The sequence below is a fragment of the Podarcis pityusensis genome, assembly GCF_964106645.2.
Source record: "Podarcis pityusensis genome assembly, chromosome: 1".
NCBI lineage: Eukaryota > Metazoa > Chordata > Lepidosauria > Squamata > Lacertidae > Podarcis > Podarcis pityusensis.
This window is the reverse complement of record NC_138028.1, coordinates 69,919,693-69,943,387: the sequence shown is the minus strand read 5'-3', so window position 1 is coordinate 69,943,387 and position 23,695 is coordinate 69,919,693. Positions and strand designations below refer to the sequence as shown.

Genomic DNA, 23,695 nt, shown 5'->3' with positions numbered 1-23,695 from the left:
TCTCTCATACCTTGAAATGAGTCACCTAATGCACCTGCCCAAAAGATTGACAGTGGCTGCTTGAACATGATATGTGGCACACTGCTGTATGTAGCTTTCATAGGTTTGTAACTACTGGATGCAAAACAATATCAAATTGAGGAAAAGATGTTATTTTTAATATTTGAAAAATCAGGAATCAGGTCCTGTCATTCTAATACTACACACATTGGGTGAGATCCAGTGTAGCATAAGCAGGTGTCCTTTCAGGCAGCAGGGCTTCTGCTTCCTCTTCTCTCCCTGCAGCCCACTGCACATCCCCAAAATCTGATCCAGAGTGTTATGTACTGAAGTTCTCACCCTGGGCCAGCAGGGGGAAACTGTAGTAGTTTTCACTCAGGTCCACATATGCAAATAAGGAATTGAAAGTGACTTTCAGTGATTGGATAGTTACAGAAAGTTGTTACTGTTGTGTTGTAGTGAAGCTCTATATAAGCAGGCTGGCTGAACCCTTCAGTTCTGTTCTGGCCTGGCCTGTGAATAAACAAGAGCTGTTTGAAGAATCGCTGTGTCGTCTGATATGTTCACCCACAACTTAACACAGACAGTTGGGAGACCTTCCATAAAAATATGGGGGGGGGGAACATGGGGGATTCAAGGGGGGAGTAGAGAAACCTGAAGCAAGTGAGTAGACATTTTTGAATGTCACCTATTTGCATGTATGCGAGTCATATCAATTTCACTGGAATTCCCAGACAAGTGTGGTTAGCTAAGAACTAACCAAATAGACACATTAAGTGCCAATCCATTTCTATGCACAATTCATTGTGCCAGTCTAAACCATTAAAGCCCTACACAGCTTGGGATCCAGGCTGCTGAATAATTGCCTCAACTCACAGAAACCCTTCCCATATGCCATTATCTTCACAGGTTAGATGAGTGGTGACCAGAGTAAAGGCCTTTTCAGTTGCAGCACCTCATCTATGGGACACTTCCTTGTGATTCCTTTTATTCATTTGAGCTTTTTAACTATCTTAATCCCATTTTAAGCTCTGCTAAAATGTTAAGCACTTCTATTGCTCTACTCCTTTGATTGTTACAAATTGTTTTACATTGTGCTTTGAGGTATCATTGATTTTATTGCCTCAGTGTAAGCCATCCTGGGGAGTGGAAACAGCAACAGGCCAGCTGCAAGTGATTTAAATATATAATTATCAAGGATGGAGTCACATGAGAAATAGATGGACCATGTGCTAATTTCAGGCATCACTTGACTTTTCCAGACAAGAGCACAAGTAAAGCTGCCATTGAGAAGAGTAGTTGCTGTACCCTTTTGTTGTGGTAGCAAAAATGACACAAATATGCTTTGGAAACCAAATGGTGTGAAACAGCCATTATATCAAATGGGGTTTTCATGTCATCAGAAATTGCTTCAGACACAAGCTATTGCAGTGGAAGCAGATCATCTACATTTCACAGAGACCCAGTTTATATGTTGCTCGTGTGGCATACTCGAGATTCCTTCTGGCAGAATCCCACGCAACTCTAGTTTTTTTGGTTTTTTAGTTTTGTTTATACTTTTCAGATTTACACATTTCCTTAATTTTACAATAATTTTAACATTTCAAAACTTGACTTCCTTCCCCCTCTTTCTGCGGTTCCTTAAAGTTATCTTTTTTTTAATATCTTATGCATATCCAAATTCATTTAATTTGCTAATTTGTTTATCTACTTTAAATATATACTCCTGTGAAACTGTAGGTTATTACAATAATCCATCCATGTAACTCTAGTTAACACATTTTAATATTTGCATCACATGGAAAAGACACAGCACATGAGAAATTGCCACATTAGAACTACCACCTCCCAGGAATGTGTAGCACAGATATGTGAAATGACATGGAAACCAGATTATTATTTTATTTAAACACTAATGGAACAGTGTGGGATCTAGCCAAGAGGAATGATATATACCATAAAGGTAAAGGGACCCCTGATCGTTAGGTCTGGTCGCGGACGACTCTGGGGTTGTGGCGCTCATCTCGCTCTATAGGCCGAGGGAGCTGGCGTTTGTCCGCAGACAGCTTCCAGGTCATGTGGCCAGCATGACTCTGGCGAACCAGAGCAGTGCACGGAAACGCCATTTACCTTCCTGCCGGAGTGGTACCTATTTATCTATTTGCCCTTTGACATGCTTTCAAACTGCTAGGTTGGGGAATGATATATATCAATACTTCCCTGTTAATGAAATGTTGATTGTGCTTTCATAACTGAAAAAATCTTCAAAAATGTAGGTTTTCTCAAATATATGCACCAGTCTCCAGTCATATCATCAAGTGACCACACACTGTGTGTTATTCAACCCCAAGCAGTTTATTATGGCATAAACTTTATTTTGCAGCAACTCATTTCATCAGGTGAATGAAATAATTTAAAAAGTATAATGGAAGATGGCTAAGAGGTTATATACATTTTTGCATGACTGGTATCCTTTCATTGAGCATGGATAGCTCAGCTGGTTAGAGCATGGTGTTGATAACGTAAAGGTTTCAGGTGTGATCCCTCTATGGAACAGCTACATAATCCTACATTGCAGGGGGTTGGACTAGATGATCCTCAGAGTTCCTTCCAACTCTACAATTCTAGGATTCTATGTTCCAGCTGCCATGAGCCCCCAGCCACTCAAGTTTTAAGAATTTTTAAGCTTCAGACATACACAAAAACTAATCCGATATCATATATCTCAGGATAATTTCTATCACATGGAAAGAGTTGTCCTCACTCTCTCAACACATTCACAACTATACCGAATGCATCCATTTTACTTCTATCTGCTTAATGAAGGATGTGCTTTAATGAGTAATAGTACATGCACTATGAAGCACAATGCATCTGTTAACAAAGTGTTCAATCTGGAGCACAAAGCAGATGACTCATGGGTTGTAAGTCTAGTCACTGAAAAATGTGGCAGAATTAAGTTGTTTGTAAAGGTCTGCCCATTCCCAGAAGATTTATATCTGCTTTCTAAATCATCTGTTCCTGCTAAAATAGTTTGCATGCACACTTGTGTGTGTGTATCTACCACCCATTAACACAAGCTATATTTTAATCCATTAACACAAATTCAAGATCTTTGTAAAGGATTGGGTGGTCGATTAAAATGTTTAAATTATTATTTTTTCTTTATATTATTAAGCAAAATACCGTAGTTAAAGAAACTTCCCCTAGTTTATAGCACTCTGAAACATACAAACCCTTTGAGCCATTAGCAAATCTAAGCTCTAGTCAGGAATGTATCTCAGAGGAGATCTTCCATCTAGGCTGTTCCAAAAATGCAGTGTGCCTGCAGTTTATTTTCTCCTGCATATTTAAAGGAGATTTTACTTTCATGATGCAGTCAAAGGAAATTCGGTTCCCAAAAAATCACTCAGACATCCAAATTCAATGCAACGACAATGATTCCAAGAAATGCAGTTTCAAAGCGTCAGGAAAGAGCGAAGGGAAATATACGGTACATTTCTCCAACCTTTCCTCAGGTATGACAATGGGGCTTTTGCCCTGAGGTCAGCACTGATTCACATGTGTGTGTGCAACACTTGATTACTCTACACTTGACTTCCCTTCACTTGTTCACAGAAGAGAAGGACTACCCAGCTAGTCCCAGCCCCCTCCCCCCATTACGTTGCCTGGCTCCACCTCCAGCATCAGGGTCAGCTCTAGATGTTCATGTGCTAGCATAGTCCTCTGTAGCACAGAAGTCTACACACAAGCAGCCCAATCTCATGGGAGCTTTCACATTAACCATTCAATAGACTTCTGCATATTACCAAAGTGCCAGGGCCAAGACAGCATGCTAAGAGTACAGCATGTACTGTTGTAATTGTGCGATGCCTTCATGCAAGTAACATGGGAATGGGACTTAAATCGCTGGCAGCTGAACGAGTGAAGTGATTTAATTCAAAAGCACACCTTTAAAATTATGGGTGGGGATATGGAAATTCAGTATCATCACTTACTACAGTTATCAAGTGGTAGACAAGCACGTGTGACTTTGCCCTAAGATGTTCAGCATAGCATTGCTAAGATCCAGTCATAGAAAAATGTCTGAGAAGCCAAGGCCAAATGTTTAAAACTGTACAGTGGTACCTCGGGTTATGTACTTAATTCGCTCCAGAGGTCCGTTCTTAACCTGAAACTGTTCTTAACCTGAAGTATCACTTTAGCTAATGGGGCCTCCTGCTGCCGCCACACGATTTCTGTTCTCATCCTGAAGCAAAGTTCTTAACCCGAGGTACTATTTCTGGGTTAGCAGAGTCTGTAACCTGAAGCGTATGTAACCTGAAGCGTATGTAACCTGAGGTACCACTGTATTAGTTTTATACAGTGCTATTTTTCTAGAAAAAGAGGAGCCAGAACTCACTATGAACACCTCCCTTGTTCTCTTATAATGGCAATGGCGCCCACCTGAGAGATACTGGAACTGAGCTCTGGGGAGTTCCAGCTGGGGAAAAAGCCCTGGTTTTATAGCAATATCAGAGGACAAAACCGGTCCTTCCTGCTCTGCACAGTATCATTTGAAAAGAGCAAGAAGAGTCTCACCAGTGGACAAAGTTTCACAAATAACGACAGAAGCCAATGTGTAATAATATCAATTTTATACTTTTGTCCAATATTAGTGTGTTATTTATTTTCATGTTCACTCCATTCATTAAAGGATTAAAAAGGCCAACAGCAACACATTGAAATGGATGGTACATGACAATAATTATGGTTTTCCAGTTGCCTTGAGTAAAGTGGAGGCAACTTCACACAGAAAGCCCAGAGTTTCAGACAACAGGCTTGTCAAGTGTGGAACTCAGTCACACATCCATAAACACCTGCGTTCACATTTTGTGTTCACATGTTGCAGACTCCTGATTAATCCAGAATTGTGAGGCATGTGAGAATGGAATATTTAAAAACATGCATGATATCCACATGTTTCCTTTCATGTGGGAAACACTAGTGAACACACAGCAATTGGATTGCCATGGAAAAGTGTGGAGTCACTTCCAGGAGAAGCAAGCATGGTCTTAAACTGCAAGTCATGCTACGGTGTAATATCAATGTCCATAATGGAGCCCTGAGTTGCTGTTTTAATTTGATTCTACCTCTGTGGTGTTTGTTCAGCAATTGTTGAAGAGCATGTCTGTAGGCACCAACCGCTACATTCAGAATAAAATAAAAATTCCTTCTCCCTTCCATAAAATGTACTTCCCTCCCCCTCCCAGACAAATCCCATAAGGCATGTGCAATTCTTCCTGCTCGGAAATTCTCATCTGTTATTGAAATCAGTTCAGCGACAATCCAACTCTTGATGGTTTTGTTCCTGCTGCCAAGTGTCTGCAAGACACCCAACCTCAGACCTTGGGGGGGACATCCCAAGACACTTGTTTATTTACAGAATGGCTTGTTGGCAGTCTCACTCCCTCTCAGAAGGCCTCAGCTCAGCTCACATGAATAGGCAGAAGTCACCTTCAACATTTTCACATTTTCGCATGAAGTGGAGCGGGGAGGAATACAGTAAATCAATCATGTACTCTTTAAAAACAGGATCACAGTAATGGCACCTATTATATAGACTACGACAGGGATTATATTAAACTACTCTGCATGCCACAGGAAACTGTGAGACACATGCTGATTACAGTCGAAAAGGTCAGCAAAGCAGTACATGGCTATGGATCCCTCTGTACATGACAGGATCTCCCAACACATAGATCATAACTCTTGAGCTCCAGTCCTGCCATGAATAAGAGCACCCGACAAGGAGCTCCTTTTGAGATGCAATCTATTTCTTCTACTCATTGTAACTGTACTAAGAATTCGCGAATGGCAGATGCAGTGCACGCACACACAACTATGAATACATTCCTTCTTGAACACATAGTTTCCTTTGATTGTTTCCTCCCTTAATTACACTTGCCTGCAATGAATTTTGTGCTCATTTGCACTGAGAGAACTTTGCAGTGGTCTGCACATTATTTGTCTGTGCCAAAGCAATTCTAAACATGATTGAGCACTCTTGGCATGAGCAGTGCAGACTACTGGAAACTGTAGCCTTAACAACTTCCCCAATTGCTATAGAGTACGTAATGAGGGTTCAGTGGACCTTAGCACTCCTCCTCTCTGGCCTCTAATTCTTTGCTGCTCAGGTCACAACACTCTCCCATAACTGGATTCCAGTTCTGGTCTCCATCAGCAGCCACAGTTAGTGTTGGAAGAGCAGTCATTAGTGAAACAGATCTGTCATGCCAACTTTGAGACATAAGCTTTCATCAGGATCTGAAAACAATCTGTTCATGGAGTACAACATTCCCGCTTTCTGCATGCATAACATTCTTAAGAAGGCCTTAAGAGCCAACAAGCATGTGACTGACTTGTCAATGCAATTTGATGGTGACTTATGATAAACCAGTAGCACAATGAGCTCCCTATAACATTCAAACAGAATCAGACTTTCAGCTTTAAAAAATCCCAAGCCACTTATATTAACTACACGTCCCTTGGAGTAAGCACGTTTATTGATTTCGATTTCTTTCTCATTCTGTACCACCAAACTCAATAGGACTTACTTCTGAGTAGTGAAGTATAGGATAATGCTGAAATTTTGGCATGGCTCAGGACAGAGAGAGTTGTCCATACTCGTGCCTGGCTGACAACCACAATCACTTTCTTTAAGATCCCACTGTTCACTTCTAGACCAGCTGTGCATTAATTTAGTGTTAAGATAGTGTTCTCCAGAGGCATTCTGTAGTACCCCTACAACTGTCTACACTTTCTGAATATACTTATGAATAAATAAACTGGCTGTATTTACACCTTACAATAATTCAATTATGCAGCGCAAGATCCCAGTATCTCAAGGACTGCCTCTCCACACATGAAGCCACCAGAACCCTGCATTCACCATGTGGGGCCCTTTTCTGTGCATCCTCTCAAATGGAGGTGTGGAGGATGGTGATATGAAAACAGGCCTTCTCAGAGGTGGCTCCATTTCTAGACTGCTCTCCCCAAGGCTGAGGCCTGGTGCCATCATTATCTGTTTCCGGGCAACAGGTAAAATATTTTTATTCACCCGGGCCTTTGGAGCCTAACTCTTCATATTTTTATGAAGGTTGAGCTGGATTAGCTCTTTTATGCATATCACTGCATTTTATGTTGCTTCTACTCTTTTTTTATACCTGTTTTCAGTGTTTAAGTTGCTTGAGGATTTTTTTAAGTGATTAAAAGTGATTAAAGTTACAGGGAACCAGGCAGAGGGCCTTCTCGGTAGTGGTGCCCTCCCTGTGGAACGCCCTCCCACCAGATGTCAAAGAGAACAACAACTACCAGACTTTTAGAAGACATCTGAAGGCAGCCCTGTTTAGGGAAGCTTTTAATGTTTGATGTATTACAGTATTTTAATATTTTTTTGGAAGCCGCCCAGAGTGGCTGGGGAATAAGTTGTTATTATTATTATTATTATTATTAATAGTGAGGTATCCTGAACGTTCTCTGAGGGTTCCCCTTTAGGATATTCACTATGAATTAATGGAGTGTGGTGGGGAAGAGAGTCCATTTAACTTCAGCAAGGAGCCATGTTGCACGGAAAAGTTGGAAAGGATCACTTATAGCAGGATGGTATTTTAAAGTCTTTAAAGAGCTGGGCTCATGATTTCTCTAGAGGTTAAATTCCAGGAGGAGAAAATTCTCTTTGGACTCGGCAAGAGGGCTTGAAACTTCTTCAATTAACCTAAATCAGCAACAGATGGGGTGAACAGGAAGCGCGTCCCATTCCAACATAGAAGCTAACCATTTAACTGAGATAGTGTGGCACTCAGACATACTCCGTTACCCTTTGAAAGGGGCTGAGGGCAACCCAGTTAACTTTATTAAGTGAATGTCAAAGCAGCCTTGGAGCACAGATTTGGGTTTAAAACAAAATTCAATTTTTTCAGTTACATTTTCTCAAAGAAATGACCACCAAATCAGGGACAGGAAACCTATGACCCTACCAGTGTCACTGGGCTACAACTCCCATCACCGCTAACTGTTGGCCTTGTTGGTTGGAGCTAATGGGAGTTTGAATCCAACCATGTCTGGAGGGCCCTACGGGGTTCCCCACTATTGATCCAAATACTTATCACTGAGTAGAGCAAGGAAGGTGGCAAGGGTAAGATTGGCACAGTGAGACACAGCATGCCCAGACTAGTAAAACATAGGACTGGTTGGTTGACACAGAGTAATGTTCTTCTCTGTAGTGTGTAGGACCCAACCTGCAATCACGTCCGTATTTAGCAAACCAGATGTTTTTAGCACCCTTCACATATTAATCACATGACTAGGGTTCCATGCAATGATTGGGATTGTGGGATAAATTTGATTCAATTCACATTTAAAGGCAAGCATACTGAATTTGCACTTTCAAAATAACATGTGAACTGAAATACAGTCATCCTTCAATATTTGCACTTCTCCAAATTTTGCAGTGCAGTTCTCCAGCTGATTTGTGTGTACAAAAAATACATAGGCAAGGGTAAAGTGTGCATGACAATGCATATATTAGTGAAAGTAACATGCAGAAATCCATTATATTGTTATGAGCTGGGAGTGGGGGAGGATGAGGTTGCATGCCAAGATCCTTCTCATTACTGGATCCAGCAAGTGTTAAAACTTAAGCAAGGATTCAACTTCCCATGATAGCTACCAATTAATTTGACAGCAACAGTTCAAAAATACAATGAGCAGAAAGACGGAAGGGAACAGAAAAAGAGTCTCTCCAAGGTTTGTTTTTTCAAGGGAACTCTGTTCCTGGTTAAGTGAAGAGCCATCTTCCCTTTCTACTTTCCTCCTTTGCCATCCCACCCTCTTAGGTTCTGCAAGGCGGTAGATGTGTCACTAGAAATCATTCACATGCTTAAATTGAAAGTGCTCCTCCACAGCAAAACTCTCAGCAACGTCACAGCCCACAGACTGCAACTGCATCATGGATACAGTGGCAAGTTTCAAATGAAATCCAGAATGGGATCTTAACGATTTCGCCCTCTGAGAAGCAGCTTTCTGGATAAATGGAGCATTAATCTGAAGTGTTTATCTCAGAATTGCAATTTCATGTGCTTAAAGGAAGGATAATTATCCACAGCCTGGCAGTGTATCCTGGAAAATATTAACAGTGGAACAAATCTTCATTCTTATTTCACGTCACTAACTGCTACTAAGCATACGGCACAAAACTATCAGTAGGTCAGGTTTCTCAATGGCAAAAGCAGAAAGACTAGCAAGATATGGCAACTAATTTTCCCCAGACTACTTTTATTGGCCTGTTTATTACCCACTTTCTCTCCCTCTCTCTCAGAAACATTTTGCGGTATACAGCATTTTTCCTCCTGGGAAAATGTTGTGCATTTATGAGTCCTGGGGTTTGGATTTCATTTTCCTGCATTAAAAGCAGCGGGCACAAAGACAGCACAGAATATATGCTACTATTATCTATATCTCATTTACCAAAAACCCATCATCATTTAGATGCTACCCCACATTTCCCTAATAACTTCACAAAGCTTGAACTCAGGGAAGGTAAAGAGCAGGTTAACAGGAGGAGGAAAAGGATTTATGTACACACGCACAGATGCAAACACGCTGCCACTTATTTCCTCCATATCCTAAACATTTGAGACAGGGGGGCTTGCCATTATAATTTACTTATTGCCCCCCACGTGTTTTAATCTTGCAGCTTTTCTTCCAGAGATCCTTTTGCTTTCTCATTCCATTTCTGCTTCTGTTTTGTCTCCTTAAGATTTCTGTTGTGCTCTGGACTGTTCTAAAATCTATATGATTTGTTTCATTAGATAAAATCACCTTCGGTGTCAGGGACAGCGAGGCAAAAGGTTTTATAAATAAAGTAAACTGAAGTAAGTTTTCATTACAAAAGAACAGTATAAAGTTACTGTCTGAAACCAATGTAATAAAACACACTGTCTGCCAACTCTACTGCTTTCTTGGTAAGCCACATGTCTAACTTACAAGAAGTGGTAGATGCAGTCAGCAGACTAGACTGATCTGACCTTAGTTGACCAAGAGCCAATATTGGAGCATTCAGATTTCCCGATTGCATTTTTCCACTTCCTATAGGAACCCATGGCTTCCTGGGTACATGATACAGCAGACAGATATGGTTTCTCTTTATAGGACTCAAGCATGAATAGAGTACTTTCCCACTCAGATGTGGTTCCTTATCTGTAAGATAACAACATTACAGTGGTACCTCGGGTTAAGTACTTAATTCGTTCTGGAGGTCCATTCTTAAGCTGAAACTGTTCTTAACCTGAAGCACCACTTTAGCTAATGGGGCCTCCCGCTGCTGCCATGCCGCCGGAGCACGATTTCTGTTCTCATCCTGAAGCAAAGTTCTTAACCTGAGGTACTATTTCTGGGTTAGCAGAGTCTGTAACCTGAAGTGTATGTAATCTGAAGCGTATGTAACCCGAGGTACCACTGTACATGGAACTTTGCATTTTAAGGCTGCAAGTCCTATAATCAATTGCCAGGTAATATGCCCCACTGACCTCAATGGGACTTATTTCTGAGTGGACATGTAAAGAATTGTGCTGAAGAAGCATGACTATCCTGACTTCATTGGAACTGAAGCACTTGCAGACGGGCACTTGGAGCAACTTATCTTCTCGGTTGAAAGGGTTGTGATTCCGTCCCAGCTATACACCACATTACTCATGGTATCAGAAGACAATATTCTTAGAATCTTAGATCATTATGTTTAAGCCATCCAGCACTCTGAGTCCTGTCCTGTCGATCTAAAAAGGCCTGAAAGAATTCACCTCACCAGAATCACTTTAAACATGGCACACTTTCTCACACCATGCATAATTTCAATTCAGTTGTGAAGGCAAGCTCACACTGAGAACGGTGGTCTCATGAGGTCCAGGCTTTGGAGGCTACATTGGAGGTGGAGCGGGGGGGGGGGATGATTGCCAGAGATAGTGGCGAATGATGGGGCCCAGCATCAACACCCAACATGGGAATACCAGGGCTGACACTGGTTGCCACAACTTGCCTTTTTTGAAATGGCTTTCACAGAGGTCAGGTGCACAGTGAAGTTCCAGCCATGCCTGCCATTTTCATTATCCCCGAAGTACTAGAACAGGGAACTGAGTGAGCAGTCAGGGCCACATTGGAGGGAGAAGAAGCAGTAAATAGTAACTGCCTGCCAGTTTCATGCCCATACATATTTTATTAAGCTGGAGCATTTGCCAAGTCTTATTTTTCATACATTAAGTGGATTCAAAAATTGTCCATATTTCATACCTTGATAGTCTGTCTCAAACCGTTTTGTCTCTTGGGACTGGTGTGGCCAAGATGTATTAGTTTCTATGACCTCTGTTACATTAGGCAACAATATGAGTAGCACCATATGTAACCACTCCTTTTGACTTTCCGAATCCAAGAGTTCGTGAAATCATATAGAGTTCAGTGAAATGAGGCTCAAAACCCACAAATTTCAGGGATGAAGTCAAATGCCCAAACCATATGACCACTGTGATTGAAACGCTGGCACAAAATTGCAAGAATTTGTAACATCCATTGAAGCTATTTGACACAACTCCGTTTTCCTTTTTGAAAGAATTTCAATTACAGTATGATTTTCACTAAATAGGGAGTGTGGGGAAACTACAATAGAGACATACAGTCTGGTTCTATGATGTTTATTCAGATGTAAGCCACTTACAGTGGTACCTCTGGTTGTGAACGGGCTCCGTTCTGAAGGCCCGTTCGCAACCTGAAAAGAACACAACCCATGTCTGCACACGCGTGGGTCACGATTCGTTGCTTCTGCACATGCACGTGACGTCATTTTGCACATCTGCGCATGCGCGAGCAGCAAAACCTGGAAGTAACCCGTTCCAGCACTTCTAGGTCGCCGTGGGATGCAACCTGAAAACACTCAACCTGGAGCAAACGTAACATGAGATATGACTGTATTTCAATGGAACTTTGGACACTTCCAGACTGTCACTATTTTCAGTTAAATTCAGGTTGCACAATTAAAGTTCATTTGGAGCACTTGCACAACAAGCCCACTTCCTCCAAAAATCAGGAGAATGATGGAGAAATGCACAAGGTGGTTTTAAAGGCAGTTTAGATAAATTCATAGAGGCTAAGTCATGATGGCTCCAGTGTCAGAGGCACTATGCCTCTGAATACCAGTTGCAGGTTTCCCATAGGCATCTGGTTGGCCATTGTGAGAACAGGATACAGGACCAGATGGGCCTTTGGCCTAATCCACCAGGGCAGTGGTTTTCAACCAGTGTGCCATGGCACTCTGGGGTGCCTTGAATGATGGTCAGGGGTGCTGCAGGCAACACTGGCCTCTGTCCCTCTTTCTTTCTCTGATGCCTTCTTGCATCTCTGCCTCCCAAAGGGTTGCACAGATGTTTAGTGCAACAGCCCTGGCTATAAGCTTCACTTCTCTTTGGGTTGAGGCAGCTCAGAGACCAGTGACAGCAGCAGCAGCAGCAGCTACTCAAAGGACTCCCAAGGGGAGAGGAGAGGAGGCTGTGAGAACACTTCACAAGGGAGGGTGTTCGAAAAAGGGTGAGAGGCTGCCAGCGCTGCAGGCAAGGGATGACATTACTGGACTCCTAAGCCCCACAGGAGTGCCGCAGAAAGAATGTAGTTGGTCTAGGGAACCATGGACTCAAAAAGGTTGAAAACATCTGCACAGGGCTATTCTTATTAATGGCCTCTGGCTGGTGATACATTTTCACTGTGGTTCTCAGCTTGGAATGAATCATCTACTCATAGATTACTTTTTTCAGATGTTGTGAAAGAGCTTCACAGCAACATTAAACATACACTGCATGTGACCTTTAAAAGTTCTTATAAGACTCCTATTTATGTATGTCTTATTTATTTGAAACTTTTATAAACCACTTTCTAAACAAAAAATATTCACAAAGTGATAACAGTTAACAAACACTATCAACTATTACAGTGTCAACCAGTACTACAATATACGTTTAAAACAACCACAGTTTGTAATGCTTTCTAAAAAAACTAGCACAAAAACAACAACCAGCCCTAAACCAATTGTAAATAAATCACACCACCATTTCTGAGGCCCAGTTTACATCAGCTACTAAAAGATGTGGGTCTTCAAGGCCCAGCTGAAACTTCCAAGGGATTATTTTGATTTACTTTGGATCAATCCTTCATAACAAAAGCTACAAGATGACACTTGAGGCTCAAGCAGGTAACTTGAGTAAAACTCAGAACACTTTAACAGGATATTAAGTATTCTGGAAATAAATTTTCCTTGACAGAAAGTTTTTAAAAGTGCAGAGGTGGTGCTTTTGTTTTTGTTTTTGAAAAGGTGTTTGATGTCACTGAGCATAACAAAGGAACTGCTGAATGGGAGACTGAGCAGGCAACAGGGCTACCATCATTATTCTACAGTAGCTGCACAGTACAAATCACATTCCCTTCATGGTGGTCTCTACCCTGATAACCCAGATGCCCCCAGCTGCATACAGAGCTTGTCAGCAAGTAATGACAGCCATCCTGCAGAAGAAACCGAAATGTTCGAGAGGAAGAGGCCCACATTTCACATATAAGACCTGCTGGCTGAAGAAAGTAAGGTGGGCCACTGGTTTGACTCTTTCTCATTTGTATACAAACAGGCAGGGCTCAGCCACAGAATCCAATCTCATTCTAAAGTGAAGAGCCCAGGAATAGGTGAGGTAATAAAACAGGAAAGTGCCTCTGAGCATGTGCAGAGCACCTTTTTTCCTAAACAACCATCACCAGTTTCAACATATTTAGGGGTAAGGAATAAAGACTGTGATGTAGATGGCACGTCTCTCAGGCACGCTTGAGCCGTGGCACACCTCTTTGTAGAAAGGAAGAAATGTACATCGCAGTCTTCATTATCTCAACCTGAGCAGGTGTATCTACTAAGACTGATTCAAGAAATCAGTGGCAGTTGAATGTGGTGGCAAAGCCATCACATTCTTAACTTACCATGCGCAGGCATCTCCCCGCCCCCCACATGCATACATTTGAATTGCTATAAAAGTATATCCTCCCACAGCTCTCTGTAGTTCCGCCACCTACATCCCAACTTATTTACAAGTTCAGCCAAACATGGCTCTGTATATAGAATGTTTCCATACTGGTAGAAGAATGCAGAGCATTAGCTGGAAAGTGAGTATCAGGCTAGACAGTGCTGCGTGCCAGATGCAGGGAATCTGCCAAAGAATAGCAGAAAATGCTTATAAATCTGGCATGATTTAAAATGAACCCACCAACCACCTCTACTACTCACACAGAGAAAGAAATCCTGAAACGCACACATCCAGCATTAGAAATATATATATATATATATATATATATATATATATATATAACATATCACCAAATGGCACCTTAAACCTAGGTTATGGTAACCACAACAGAATGTCTATGTGCTATTCCCACCCCTCAGTGAGATTTGTTGTTGTTAATTTCATTTCTATACCGCTTTATATTTTAAACACATTATATTTACAACACATTAAAACAACAAACCAGCCAATCCAGAATAAAACAAATTCAAGCTTCAAGGAAAATATTTCAGATCCTTCTCTGAGTGTCATTTTGTTTTCCCCATATTTATTTACCTACTTAATTTATATAGCTGACCCTTAGCAGAAGTACTCTAGGAAGCCAGTCTGGTGTAGTGGTTAGAGTGTCAGTCTAAGACCTGGGAGTTCAGAGTTCAAATTCTCACTCAGTCATGAAGCTCACTGGGTGACCTTGGGCCAGTCACAGCCCCTTAACCAACTCACAGGGTTGTTTTATGGATTAATTGAGGAGGGGGGTGAACCATGTACTCCTTGGAGAAAAAGGTGGGATAGAAATGCAATAAATAGGGGTGCAGGTGGCGCTGTGGGTTAAACCACAGAGCCTAGGACTTGCCGATCGAGAAGGTTGGCGGTTCGAATCCCCGCGACGTGGTGAGTTCCCGTTGCTCGGTCCCTGCTCCTGCCAACCTAGCAGTTCAAAAGCACGTCAAAGTGAAAGTAGATAAATAGGTACCACTCCAGCAGGAAGGTAAACGGTGTTTCCGTGCGCTACTCTGGTTCGCCAGAAGCGGCTTAATCATGCTGGCCATATGACGTGGAAGCTGTACACTGGCTCCCTCGGCCAATAAAGCGAGATGAGCGCCGCAACCCCAGAGTCAGTCATGACTGGACCTAATGGTCAGGGGTCCTTTTACCTTTACCTGCTTACCTTCTTACCTGCTTAAGAAAGCTGGAGGGGGGCCAAACAGCTGGAGATGTAAGTCGCCAGCTTGACATCCACATGGTCACAACTGGACCTGCGCCAGTTGCAAAATGTGCCTGGCGCCTGCAGAATTTTGAACACCGAATACATCAGTCTGTCCAGCAATGAGTATCAAAGCAAATGTATTCTGTATCCCCTACCCTAGCCACCTAAAGCTGTGTACACACCATACACCTGAAGCACATTTGAAGCGCATGGAGTCCCTCACAAGAATCCTAGGAACAGTAGTTGCCCTCTCAAAAGACTACAATCCCTAGCATCCTTAGCTACTGTTCCTAGGATTCTTTGCTTGGAGGGGTGGCTTTAAAGTGGTATATTTGTGTGTAAATGCTGGTAAGCTCAGGTAAATTTTGTTACTGTCTGAAAATAGAAACCTGGCCTTGCACTGCATTTTGGACATACCAACGGAAGGCTGAAAAATCACATTTAGATAGCTATATGTGAGGTCTGCCACAAAATGTTGCAGCGTGGTAGACACATACCTACTACAGATACTATTACTTGAACAGGCACACATCTGTAGCAGGTTATGCCTACCCTCTGTATGCATTCAGGACATATATAATGCCATGATCCCCCTTTTCCTCTCTGACAGCTCCTCCAACCACTTAGCCGATACTGTATCTATTTTAGCATTACTCTCATTAATTCTATTATTAACTTCAGAAATATGATTTCTGGTATAAACATTTATCTGTGTTTTCTTTTGCGCTGTTCCATTAATCTGATTTTTAGCCCCTGCCAGACTCAGTAAAACGTGCAGAGGTGCAATGAGCTTAGTTCAGTACATAAGGAAGTCATCTTTAAAACAAGTCTCTCTGGGGATCTCTTTTGGATATGATGTCATTTTTCTTTCCCCTCCCCATTACAAATATAGCACTGATCTCCTCTGTGCTGCTTCTGGACTTGCTGTGTTGGATACAGCCTACTATTAGATTTCTGAAAACCTCTTATCATTTAATTTTGGAGACTCTCTTAATTTCACATTCCTATCCCCCACCCAGTCATTTCTTGCTACCTAACTCCTTCTAATTCTGGAAGTCAGTTAGCATTGTGGAAACTTACTGGCCAATAATTATTAGATTTATTACTTCATCTCTTCTGCAGAGTAGGATTTAACACTCAATTTCCAATTAATAATAACAGAAATAACAACACTTGATTTCCAATTGGCAATTTACCCTACAGCTATCAAATTGGGTTTAGAACATCTGAAGAATGGCTTGTGATGCTAACCTTTAACTTTGAGAAGCAATGGTAAAACATACTTGCTTGCCTGGTATTCCTAGGATCTTAGTATTAAGGGTAGCCAGCATAGCATCTTCCAGAGGTTGTTGGGCTCCAACTCCCATCAGCCTCAACTGGCATTCCCCAAAGTAAGGGATTATGGGAGTCATAGTCTGACAGCATCCAGATGACACCACATTGACTCTATGGAACAGGAGTGGACAAAGACTCTCTCTCTGTAAGGGTGATCTGCAGCTATGAGATCAACTTTGCACTTTTTGGATTTATTCAGCAAACTCAGGGCCACAGGTTCCACATTTCGCACATGGAAGGGGCTTCCAAGTAACACATGTAAATTATGTCAGGTATACAAGGATTTAGCTGTCTCTGTATGCAACTGGGAGCCATGTATATGCAGCAAACAAATCACATGTCGTTCACCATATGATCTGCACACAGGCGTCACTCTTTCCAACATGGCCTTGGCTAAAGGAGGAATCAGCGATTCATGGCTAATCCAGCACACACTATGCATTGCCCCTCTCAGCACTAATGGAGAAAGTTTTGATAATACTTCTAGAAAAAGGAGCACAGGAAATACCATAACCCTGCATTTTCCCCAGGCATCCACAACTCTTGTACAATTTAGCAAAGAGGAAAAGAAATGAAAATCCAGCAGCAAGCTGCAGTCCCACACTAGGAAGAGATGACACAATAGCAACTGCTCCAGAACCCATTTGTGATGTTTCACCAGAACAGCCCTTGAAGGACAATTGCAGAATCTACATTGTTATCCAAGTTTATTGCATGAATATGGAAAAAAACATGTGACATAGCGGCTATTACTACTATCATTTCAGTTCACTTTTGAAACAATTGAAAGCAAAGAATCGTGCTGATCAGAACTTTCTATTCCTTCTTAAGAAACTATTTGTTCTCCCACAGAAGCAACAATGTGAAACAGAGAAAGTAACAATGGTGAAACTTCCTGCTGTAAAAAACTGGTTAGAAACAGCTTTGCCTATAAAATCCTCACTCCTCATTCCATTTTGGCCTTGTTTATCTAGGCTTGTGACCTTCCACAGCAACTATCATTTTAAAATATATTGCTGCATGAAAAGGCATCTTGCAGCCCAAGCCTATGAATGCTTACTTTGAAGTAAACTGTACTGAATTAAATGACACTTCATATTCTCAGTAGGTAGCAGAGTAGTGAAAAATTCAAACATTCCTCCCAAGGTCTGAGAGGCTCCTTTGAAGCAAAGACCTTTACTGAAGTTTAACATTCCAGTGGGTGTTTACAATATGAGCAACTGAGGCAAAGGAGAGAATGCAAATATTTGGAATTAATTTTCCTGAATTTTTCCGTAGCCAAATTGCTAACACAAAGGCAACCTGCTAAGTTCTTACTAACAGGGTTACTCATTTCGTAGGCCCAGAACAAAAGATTGCTCACTGAGAAACATGTTAGCACACTACCACAAACTAAAGGGTGCAATCTAAACTCCAACCCATAATAAATGGAAACAATGTTCAACTCTATCATTACCCATTATTATACCAAGCAAAGAAAGAGGATGCACTTTTACCAAAAAAAAGTACGAATAATTTGTGCTTGCTGCCTTAATTGGTCAGCCAAAACCCACTTGGTCCAATGTTGGCAAAAAAAAAAGTAAGGAGACCTAATTTCAGCTGCAGATCTATATATACTGTATTATCAAATCTACTCCCCATCTATGTGTGTAACACACAGTCTGAATGTGACATTAGTTTGCTTCTAGCAATTCAACTTTCCATGTTATAGAATTTTTTTTGTGTGCATGATTCACATAAGGATCATGCTGAAATCACATTGATGTCACTCCTCTAATTCCAGAGAATGGTTGTCACTTATGGTCACACTGATTCAAAAGCATTGATTGAGAAGAACCAGAATGAACTTTCCCCCAAAACTTCCACTAAGCATCCCAAAGAAAGTGGAAGGCAATGCGAAGGAAAATGGGCATTGTTTATGTTGTCACTGCTTGACCCACAGAATACTAATTTCACCCTTCCTGTAGTTTAACAACTCAGCAGTTCCTGTATCTCTGTGAGGGGTAAACTACAGTTCCCCAGATACTTTGGGGGAAAGGTATGGAGTGTACACAGAGACGAAGTGTTCCATTAGTTCAAAAAGTGCATAGTTTCTCAACCCAAGTTGACCCAATAAAAAATCCCTTCCTTCTCAGAAATCAGTGCAGTGGTGCCTTTGTATATGCTAAATCATGTGTACACAAATGAAAGGGGAGCTAACAGGACTCTCAGAAGGCAAGACAATATATGCAAGTTAAGACAGATGGCATTTCCTGTTCCATTAGTCATTCCTGTTACCATATTCAGAGAGTAAATCAGGTTAATTGACACAGCTGACATAAATATGCCTTTTTACAACTGCATAAAATAATAACTAAGAAACCCTAGCTTGATATGGCAAAACCTATTATTTGTAACTTTGACCTAAGTAGGAACTTTAGTCTATCACATATCTTAGCTTTCACTTCAGGGGTAATTTTATTATTATTATTATTATTATTATTATTATTATTATTAATATGTATGACCAATCACTTCACTTTTAGTTACTGGTCCTGATCCAGAGAAACACAAATTATAGCAGGATGCTGTGCTCAAGCCACTGTGCTCTTGTTTTGCTTAATAGCTGAGCTGCTCTGCAGTGGGAACGGCTTCACCACAAAACCACACACAGTGCTGATTTGCTTTAGTAGGAGGGACATTAGCAGTGCACTCCTAAACTCACTTAACTGGGAGTGATCCCTATGTACTACAATGGGATGCATTTCTTAGCAGGGTGGCCAAGTGCAAATGAGGACAGGGCTCCACCAACTTTACTAGTTGTGTAGAAGAGGGAATTTTGCACAGATCTCCTACACAACTACCACAGGTGCAGAAACACAGTTCTCTTTTGCACCTAGCTACCCTACCTATGAGTAAATATGTTGTAAGAATTTGAGGCCATCCACAAGGTATGTTATTCATGGAATGGTGGGCAGAGTAGGAGAGATGTAACAAAAAGAGGATTAGACATTGGTTAAAATGAAGCAAAGCACAACAATAGGGAAATAAATACAAATTATGAAATCTGGGAAGGATAGAGATTATCACATTTTTGTTCTGAATTAAACTGGATTAAATATCAGATGCTGGCTATTGGTATTATTGGATTTATTCATTCCTACATAAAACTAGGCAAGAAAAATCAGAGACATATAGGCAGATTGACACAACGCTCCACATTTTACAGATACTTGGTCTTGATCCATTTTACCTTGTTTTTAAAATGTTAATTCATCCTAACAAGGAAAAAGAAGTGGTAATATTTTTCCCATATCTATGGAGGGCTATAGCTCAGTAGCAGAGCACATGCTCTACTACTAGGTTTAGTCCCTGACATCTCCAGGTAAGTCTGGAAACAACTTCTGCTCACTACATTCGACAGCTGTTCCCAGTCAATGTAGACCATACTGAGCTAGATGGGCCAATGGTTTGATTTGGTATAAAGCTGTTTCCTACGTTGCTATTTGTTTAAGGAAGGAGTAGCTAACCTGCAGCCCTCCAGGGTGTTGCTAGGACACAACTCCCATCATCCCTGACCATTGGCCATGTTGGCTGAGGTTGATGGGAGTTAGACCATTGGCCATGTTGGCTGAGGTTGATGGGATCAGCACCTAGGTGGTCATACGTTTCCCACCTCTGCTTTGAGGGAAAATGTGACAGACAGCTGCACTTAAAACTTAAAACAGGTATTGGGTAGCATGACCAATTTTATGAGTGTGCTTAATAGATAAAAAATCTCCTGTTATTAACCCAGGAGAAGTTTAGAATCAAACCAGGTTGCCCTTACCTGGCCTAGCCAACCCCACTCACACAGTCCAAACCCCAATTCTCCCTCCTGACAGTTAGTCCCTATAGATCCTCACTGATAAATAGTCCCTATCTGAAACCACTCAGACAGTAAGAGACCCAATCTGCCCACACTGAAAGAAAGTCCCTCTCTGACTGTTAAATTGTAAGCTTCCCCACTTAAAAACTCCTCCCTCTCTCCTCTGATCGGCTTTCAAAGGTTGCTGGGTAGCCAGGATGATCCAAGGCCTGTTCATCACAGAATGTTTTCACAATTCTGTTTTAATCCACATCTTATATTCTGAAATAATTGTCATGAGTTGTTCACATAATACAAATGCAGATTAGAACACTCAACAAACTCTTTATATACTATTCAAAAAAGAACACTCCCCCCATGTGCCTTTATTATTCTGTAGCACAATACAAACCATGGTGATGGTTAAATGATGTTAAACAGCACCTGAATGAGCTGAGATCAACACTGCCAATTCAAATCTCACCCCAACCCCAAATTTGCTAGGTGACCTTAAGCAACCCATCATTTCTTGGCTTAAAATCAATGTTTTATGTATCATGTGAATCTGCAGGTTCAAGAGTCAGGGGAGACACAAGTATCTCACTAGGCAAGTTCAAGACCTGAACACTACCCTAAGTAGCCTTTAGGATCCCAGGGAAAATCTGGTACTATTTCACTTAACAATTCTTATTTTCTTCCACTAAGGAAAGAGTTGCTCTTATGGGGGAGATCATTATGAACTAGGCAGAATGAAGAATATATATGCATAGTTATGTATGTGCTGTGTTCATTCAAATATAGTTACTGTCATCATTATATCCAGGACATGAGCCGATATACTGAAACACTGTATCTAAAAGTGCATTTCAGTGATAGAATAGGACCAAAGGGATTTGTAACAACTTACAGTTATTCTTCTGGTTTGTGTGTGACCTCATTGCTCCCTTGACTAAGCAAGACAAGCACTTAGTTACAGCCCAGACTCAGATCCGGACATCAGAGGCATTCTGAGGGAGGCGGGGGGCAGTCTGACCCAGGTGCCATTCCAAAGGGAGGGTGACAAAAGGTTGATCACCACGCACCCCCTGGGATGCGCACCACGCCCCCTGGGATGAGTACCGCTCCAGGTACCAGAGCAGGTTGCTTCGCCTCTGCCAGATGTCTGATTTCCCACTCACACCACCTATAAAAGTTGTTCCCAACGCACCCACCCCTAATCCACTCTACAGACACACAACTTTTCCAGGTCCAAGAGGCTGCTTCCCCAGGAGATACAAGACTTAAAGCAGAGCAGTCAGAAGTACAGTTCACTGCGTTCAGTAGAACTTGCTTTCAAGTAAGAATGCATAGGAGGACTGCATCCTCAGCTCAAGTTATAGCTGCATGAATTAAAGAACAGGAAGAGGAATTAGTTGTGGCTTCTGCTAATATTATTCACCTTTCCTTCAAGGACTTCAAGGTGCCATGCATGGTTTTCCGCCTCCCCATGTTTTTCTCACAATAGCCCTGTTAGGAACTGACTGCCCCAAGGTCACTAGAGAGCTTCATGGCTGAGTGGAGATTTGAACCCTGGTCTCTCAGGTCCAAGTTCAACACTTTAAACCACTATGCCCTGCTGGCTTCCCACCATCCATCTCTGTAGGAGGGCTGAAAGTTAGGGTTTGGAACTTAGTGGTAAGAATAAAGAAGACTTGATGAACTTTTCATTTCCATCTGATGCCGGTGGTTTGGAGCTGGGAGCAGAAGCCCTTTTACTTTCAGCTTAGTATATAGCACTAAGTTACCTCCAGAGTCCAGACACAGCACTCCATGGAGAGGCAGATTTTCATTATATTGTATCACATTATACTGCATCAAATAGGAAGCAGAAATCCCAGAACAAAACAAGGATGGGGAACAGGACAAGTTAGCCAAATTCAGTATGTCAGTGTTACACCATGGCTGGCAATGTCCCTTTGTATCCAAATGTCCATTTTCTAACTATTATCCGTGGCTAACCATCCTAGACTGAGGAGGAGGTGGAGGGAAAGAGGGAGGGAGGGAGAGAAGGAAGGAAGGAAGGAGCTGCGTTGCCATTTGTTTGTAAAATTCAATATACAGCAATGCTGTCTTTTGTGGTATGTCGTTTGGGTGTCAGTACTCATTAATTTCCATATCTGACTAAATAATAGCGGATGGGTCCAGATATCAATAACATTTATAGACAGATCCCAGGAATCAAAAGAATCTTTTTTAAAAAAGTTTTCTTCCCAGACGTGTTATCGGTGGGGAACAGCTGGCAAAACGGGTGAGCACGGTGCGTAAGCGCCACCTATCCTCCTAAACCGGGCAGTGCAAGTCGATTTATGGGAAGGGGAGAAAGAATACGCTCCCTTCTTCCTCATCTCGAAGTTGCCCTGAACCCCCTCCAAGCAAAGAGCTAGAAAATACGCCGAAACAACCCGAACATTACGAGCAAAGAAGCAAAGTCCGAGACCCGGGTCGCATGCAAGGAAGACCCAAACGTGGATCTCCGGGGGGGACTCGCCTGCCCGGCGTCCCTCCTCTTCCCTTCGCGCCGAGGTGAATCCATTGTTCTTCCCAGAGAACTGCCGGGCGCTCGCCCCGTTCAAACGCCGTCTCAGCCACAGAGACGCAGGCAGCCCTTTTCCTGAGGAGCAGAGAAGAGCGCCGCCGAAGAAGCTTCTCCCCTCCCCATCCCCTGGAAAAAGCGAAACCCGAAGCCTTCCAGATGGCAACTGCAATCGCCTCCTGGGCTCTCCCGTGTGTAGGAAACGAGAGAGACCCTCTCGGGCCGCCCCGCCAGCCGGAGCCCGGCGTCTCTCCTTCTCCCTTACCTGGGCTGCTGCCCTGCGCTGGAAGAAGTGCAGATGTCGATCCAGCTGTTGCAGCTCGCCGGAGATCGCCTCCAGTTCTGATCTCTTCGCTTGGCCAGATGCAACTCTCTCTCTCTCTCTCTCTCTTTTCTCCCCCCCCCCCCTCAACCTCCCTCGCTTTTTTTTTTTTCCTAAAAGAGAATCTGGAAACGCGCGGGGGGAGGGGAGGGCGAGACAGAGAAATATGCCAAGACAGGAAGTGGAGACAGCGAGGGCCAGTGCGGGAGATTAATGGGAACCAGTAACCCGGCGGCCGGCAACGAATGCGGCTCCCTGGGGCGAGAGGGCTTCTGCCGCAGCCCGCCTTAGCCCACGACCGCCGAGGGGGCAG

The 23,695-nt window shown here is 42.3% G+C and overlaps 1 protein-coding gene across 1 annotated transcript in view; it reads right to left on the bottom strand.

The window, feature by feature from the left end:
- The window catches only part of DENND2B (DENN domain containing 2B), a 143,114-nt gene extending 119,650 nt beyond the window's left edge, over positions 1 to 23,464 (bottom strand). Inside the window, exon 1 of the mRNA XM_080975972.1 lies at positions 23,326 to 23,464. The gene's annotated coding sequence lies outside the window, so the exon portion shown is untranslated. The remainder of the gene's footprint in view (positions 1 to 23,325) is intronic.
- Positions 23,465 to 23,695: the final 231 nt, after the last annotated feature.